This window comes from Podarcis raffonei, chromosome 11 (genome assembly GCF_027172205.1).
Source record: "Podarcis raffonei isolate rPodRaf1 chromosome 11, rPodRaf1.pri, whole genome shotgun sequence".
Classification (NCBI taxonomy): Eukaryota; Metazoa; Chordata; class Lepidosauria; order Squamata; family Lacertidae; genus Podarcis; species Podarcis raffonei.
Window position 1 is genome coordinate 19460947 of NC_070612.1, and position 6179 is coordinate 19467125.

Here is a 6179-nt window from a genome sequence, read left to right on the forward strand (position 1 = left end):
CTGCTAGGTTGGCAGGAGCAGGGACCGAGCAACGGAAACTCACCCCGTCACGGGGATTCGAACTGCCGACCTTCTGATTGGCAAGTCCTAGGCTCTGTGGTTTAACCCACAGCGCCACCCGTGTCTCTCCTATTAACTAAAAGGTCCCAAATTCACAAGCCACTTTCTTTTGAGTACGTGCCTACAGCATAATCTATAGCCTAATACATACATACATACATACATACATACATACATACATACATACATATATAGCTAAGCTCTGCCACCGCCTTGCATTGCTATGCCCATTCCCCTGAAGTAGGAAGTCTTCCTGCAGAAGTTGGAGCCAGTGTGGAATAGTGGTTGGTGGACTAGGACCTGGGAGATGAGAGTTCGAATCCTGAGGCTCACTTGGGCCAGTGGCTGTCTCTCGTCTTAACCTACCGTGTAAGACCGTAGTGAGATTGGCGGAGGCATAGACACCACCTTGAGCATCTTAGCGGAAAGATGGGGTATAAATGTAAAAAAATAAAAGTAGACTTCACTAGTGTAGGGCAATAGACAAAGCAGCCCACAGGAAGGAGGGGGGAGTTGTAACAGTTGTAGATACAGACGTGTTTTAATTTACTGCTAATTGTCTTTAAATGATTTTAAATTGATTATTCTAATATTTCTTTTAAACTGCCTGAAGGTTTTGCTACGGTCAAATTATATTATTGTGTTTTGTTAAATAAATAAATAAGTAAGTAAGTAAGTAAGTAAGTAAGTAAGTAAGTATGAATCACCTTCCCCTCAAGGCTAAGGTGACTTATATAAAAAAGCAATGTACCAAAAAGATGAATAAAGCTAGGTTTTTAAACTATACAAAATGAACACCTTTTGGGCCAGCTGGAAAAACCTGTCGAAACAAATAAGTCTTCAGTTGTGTCTCAAAAGTACAAGCTGGGGGCACCTACTGTGTCTCAGCAGGGATGCTGTCCCCCGGAACAGCCCTGCTCCTAAGTTGTTGCGGAGTTGGCTCCTGATATTTTAAGGGCTCCCAAAAGATACTCCACTGCACAACAGAGTACCCTATGTTTACTCAGAAGTATGTTTACTATGCAGTTCAGGCTTTACCTGCAAGCAAGTCTTCAAACTATTGCACCTCCTTCCCAGCCACCAGGTGTCACCTATGTTACACAGGAGTGAAGAACAGAATTTAGAAAAGATAAAAAGGAGCTAGATTTTTTTATCTGCATTTTGCATTCAGGTGTGAATGTGTGAAAGAGTTGTTGAGCTTTTTTGGGGGGGGGACTTCTGAAGTTTTAAAGCACTTTTTCTGCAAAAACAACAATTTCGGAATGAGTTGCTGTTCGTCCAGGTTTTCCCAGATGTTTTGCCAATTGCTGAGAATTTGAGGGCCGAATCCTGTATACACCCAGGACATTTGGCAGCCCTAGTGTAGCTGTTGTGTGTGTGCATATGGGGGATACTATAGATTCATTGACCTTGTGCATAACTATGAGTTTGACTTCCAAAACATTTGGAAACCGAAGTGCGGCTTCTGGTTGGTTGCAGGAAGCGGAAGCCCCGCTGGACATTCGGCTTCCAAAAATAGTTCGCAAACTGGAATAACCCAAACGTTCGAGAACTCAGCTGTTCGAAAACCAAGGTACAACTGTACTGCTTAGCTGTGTACATAGGTACACAGATTGTTCCCTCACTGAGTGTAACGTGGAGTTCCCTACAAAGGAGAAAGATTGAGGAAACGGCAACCAAGAAGAAACAGAAAGTGCACTCAGAATAGGGGCAGAGTAGAGAAAGTTGAGCAGGCTTGTTCTGTAAAAAACAAAAGTCTGGTTTTAGATCCCTTTTGACTGACTTTTTGTACAATAGACTCATCCTCTGGACCGACCAAAAAATGTCAGGTCCTGACTCTGCCTCCTGTCTAAGGGAGCTTCATATTGTAAGGTGTCATTCAGATCTCAAAATGGGGGATTGGCAACAGTCTACTTTTTCACGAAAAACTTACAGGATTCCTTCTACCACCACCCTACCCCAGAAGGATAAAACTGCATTAACCTGTGTGGATGCTCCCCAAAAAATGATGAAATGCTTGTCTGAGCACCCACCCCACAATAAATCCTTCTCTGAAAGCATTGCAAGATCTCTTCAGGGTAGACTTTGCCGCATAACCCATAGGCATCCCACCCAAGTCTCTGCCTAGGAACCAGAATCTCTTATTTCCAGATTTGGCATCACTGGGCATGACTATCCCTCTCATAGACCAAACCTACCAGAGAGGCTGTAATAATGGTAGACTTCCAATGTGCTGTTTTGCTAGCAGATGATTCCCTCTGCTTGCGATTTAGTCTCCCAAAGGATCAGCATACCAAACAAACTTAACAACGATATTCTAAATAAGCGCCATTAGCAAGTCTGTGAAGCAGCATCAAACTGCCAGTGTTTATTCCTGTGGGCGTTTTTGCTGAAAGTTGAATTAGCATATGAGGTAACTGAACCAAAACAAGTGCTTTTAACTTTGGAAACTGTGGAAGGTAGGGCTTGCGTATTACTTGACAAGTGGTAACATCAAACTAAATTGAAGCCATTTAGAGGAACAAACCCAAAGATGAATTTCCCTATGGGAGAATAGCAGCTTGGCAATGTTCCTGTTTAAAAGTCTGCTGGCTCATTTGCGAAGTTGGGCTGGGGGAATCCAGATTGGAAGGGTTTGGAATATGTACTCTCAGCAACCAGAAGCATCATAGCCAGACACTGGAGAGACCTGTCAGGAGTAAGCATGGAACAATGGTATCAAATAGTATGGGAAACAGCCTTATTAGAAAGACTAACCAACAAACTGAAACTGACATGGGGGCAAATAGAAGAAGATGCCCTTCCCCTTTATAACATACTTACCGTATTTTTCGCTCTATAACACGCACCTGACCATAACACGCACATAGTTTTTAGAGGAGGAAAACAAGAAAAAAAATATTCTAAACAAAACAGTGGATGTATGATTTTTGTGGTTCATGCTGTGGCCACAGACATGTGATCTGACAGTGAGTTTGGGGTAGCCCAATGCAAAAATCCTGAGGATCCATGTGAATCCATGCTTTGTAACCACATTTTTGCACCACTGCAGCCCCAGGCAACAGTGGGTGCATGATATTTTTGGGTGCAAGCTGTAGCCATGGACATGCTATGTGATCTGATTGTGAATTTGGGGTGACCCAGTGCAAAAATCCTGAGGATCCATGTGGATCCGTGCTTTGTAACCACGTTTTAAGTGGGGAGGGAAGGAAAAGAACTCAAGGGACAAGGAACATGCGTGGGGTGGGTGGAGAAGGATGCTGTTAATAATGCAGAAGAGGGGTATAAGAGGAGAAGGCTCCTCTCCTCTCCCGCTTTGCTCCTTTAAAGCAAGCGGGCTCTGCTTCTCTCCCTCCTCCCCAGCTCGCTGAAAAACTTTGCTGCTATTTAGCCAGCTGAGTGGGGAGGAGAGAGGGACAGAGACCCTGCTTGCTTTAAAGGAGCCAACCGGACAGGAGCCGCTTACACTCCTTTAAAGCAAGCAGGGTCTCTGTCCCTCTCTCCTCCCCACTCAGTGGCTCTTCTCCTGCTTTGCTTTGCTTTTTCAAAGCAAGCCACGGAGGAGGGAAGGAAGGGGAACCATGGATCCTCTCACGACTGCAGCAGATCCCCCCACCATCCGTAGGCATTCACTCCATAACACGCACAGACATTTCCCCTTACTTTCTAGGAGGAAAAAAGTGAGTGTTATGGTGCAAAAAATACGGTACTTGGAAAATCAATACAACCCAGGTGGTTAAGAAAGCCCAACAGACACTCCATCTCCTCAGAGTATTGTGAAAGAACGATGTCAATCAATATTTGATGATCTCCTTCTACCGGACCACAATAGAAAGTGTCCTTTCATGCTGCATCATGGTGTGGTACGCTGGTTTGACACCAACTGATAGGAAGTGCCTACAGAGGGTGGTGAATACAGCACAAGATATTATGGGCTGTCCTGTGAATCCGCTGGATGACATTGCGGAAGAACGTTGCCTCAGGAGAGTGAGGAAAATTCTCAGGGATGATTCACACCCTGGCCGGCACTTTCTTGATCTCCTGCCCTCGGGCAGAAGATATAGAATGATTAGTCACACCAGCAGGGTAAAGAACAGCTTCTATCCGTGGGCTGTTAGGCTGCTGAATGAAAAGATAACAACAGGGCAACTGACTTTCGGGTTTGGTGTGTGTGTGTCAGTACAGCCAATCAAAGACAACCAACCACACCTTAGGGCAATGATGGTCAAATTTGTCCTCCAGCTGTTTTGGGACTACAACTCCCATCATTCCTAGCTAACAGGACCAGTGGTCAGGGATGATGGGAACTGTAGTCCCAAAATAGCTAGAGGGCCAAGTTTGGCCATCGCTGCCCTAGGCCAACCCCAACCTCTCTCACCACCAAAGGAATGCAAGCAAATAGTAAAGAGAACCCGCACAGGCAGCGCTGACACAAAACCCCACACATAGAAGAATAGAAGCATTGCTACCTGACCCCACCCCACTCACTTCTTTCCCCCTTTTCTTCCTAATGTAACACTAATGTCTCAACAAATGAAACTGATCTGTGGAAAATGTAACTCGAAAAAAGAGACATTGCACATACTTCTGTAAAACAGGAAATATCTCTCTCTCTCTCTCTCTCTCTCTATATATATATATATGTCTGCTGGCTCTCCTCAGGGTGCGTTCAGATTTTTATAAGTGGTTTTGTGCATCCCTCAGGCCCAATACATTAGTAAGTTAACTTTTTAAAAAATACATATATTTTTAATTGATTTTCCAATATTCCAATAACATCCTCATTGTAACAATACAAATTCTATCCAATTAATACAATTATTAATGCCAATTATTCAAATGTCAAAATTATACAATTTAATTAAACTGGCCCCCTTGCATGCTAGAGTTGATGAGTTCATTCTTCTACATTTTTTCTGCGTTCCAAAATTTTAATAATTTCCATTACATTCTATTCAGATATAATGATCCCTTATATAACAGCTACAATCTTGTGATTTCAATTCGTGTTGGCATAATAGGTAATTTATAAAGTTTCAAGTGAGGAACTTTAGCTGCAATCCTTATTCTTTCCTGTGTGTGGCAATTTTCCCCATGGTGTTTTCCCATCCATATATGGTGTATCCTTTATTCCTGCGACTGTTGATGGTTCATGTCATGTCTCAGGAGAAGCTGTTATCTCACAGTTTCCAAAAGTCACAGCATCACTTCGTCCTGTGATTCAGCTTCCAGTAAACAAGCCGTCTTTGCCATTTTTTCAGCCTAGGAAGAACGGTCTGAATCCAGACTGCAGATAGTTAATCCAAAAACTTCTATTCTCCCAGCTAGTCGACTCCTTTCCTCCTTGCCGCTGATTTATGGCCATTTATCCTTATCTAAAACACATTCCTTTGGGGATAATGGAGGTTAGGGAGGATTTTGCTCTATATTTTAAAAGCACAGCATTTCTTCCCCCCTTCCCTCTCATTTCCTTTCTCTCAAACACGAAGTTCCAATTTTGTTAAATTCCATATTATATTCCAATTTCTTCCATCCTCACTTGTGCAGATATTTTAAAATAAAACTTGCATTCGGGGTGTGTGTGTGTGTTGCCATATCATAAATGTAGAGAAAAACCTTAAGTAAGCAAACTGGGGGCTCCCCTCCCCATATCATCTCTTCACTGAATGAAATCCGCTCTCAATCCAAACCATTCACATCCTTGTAGTTGGGTTGTTTTTGCAGTTTCTGACCTCGTTGTCTCTGGCATGCACCTGTAGTTTACTCCAATTAAAATCCAATTAACCTGTGCTTCCAGGAACTGGATTGGGGTGAGGGTCACAGCAGCCGGAGTGCTCCATGCACCCAGTGCCTTTGCCTGCCCTCACATTCCATGGGGAAGCGAGTGCCAGACTGCGATGGCAAACTGCGGATAAGATAAGAATCCAGAAAATGGAATTCCCAAGACTTCCGGGTTAGCGCCATCGGCAATGGCGGAGTTCCTCTGACCGAGAGGAACCCGCTCCGCGAAAATCGGGTCTTGCAGCCGCGGCGAAGGCGGAGACCCTTAAAAAATCCCAGGCGGAGGAAGCCTGGGAACGTGGGATTCGGCTGACACCAGGAGCGCCTCCCCTACTCGC